The sequence below is a fragment of the Pteropus alecto genome, unplaced genomic scaffold (assembly GCF_000325575.1).
Source record: "Pteropus alecto unplaced genomic scaffold, ASM32557v1 scaffold62, whole genome shotgun sequence".
In the NCBI taxonomy this organism is placed as follows: domain Eukaryota; kingdom Metazoa; phylum Chordata; class Mammalia; order Chiroptera; family Pteropodidae; genus Pteropus; species Pteropus alecto.
In genome coordinates, this window is record NW_006432491.1 from 3,238,338 (window position 1) to 3,238,879 (window position 542).

Consider the following 542-nt stretch of genomic DNA (forward strand, 5'->3'; position numbering starts at 1 on the left):
TGCTTTATTTCATTAATTGGCTTTTTTTTTTTTTTTTTTTGCTTTATTCCATTAATTGTGTATGACAGTGATTCATTTTTTTTTTTTTATGTCGAACCACCCTTGTGTTCCAGAGATAAATCTCACTTTCTTTTGGTGTATAATTCTTTTAGTATGCTGCTGAATTCAGCTTGCTGGTTCCTCTGTTGAGTAATTTTACATCTATATTCATAAGGGATAAACTGTAGTTTTATTTTTGTGTGTGGCGTATTTGCCTGACTTTGGTATCAGTGTAATACCAGACTCATAAAAAGAGTTAGAAAATATTCCCTACTCTTGTTTTTTTGCAAGAGTTTGAGAAGGATTTCTGTTAATTTTTCTTTAAACATTTGGTAGAATTCAATAGTGAAGCCATTTACTTTGTGCTTTTCTTTATTGAGAAACATTTGATTACTGATTCAATATCTTGTCATAGGTCTACTCAGATTTCTTTTTCTTCTTGAATCAGTTTTGGTAATTTGTGTATTTATAAGAATCTGTCTCTTTCATTTAGATTGTGCACT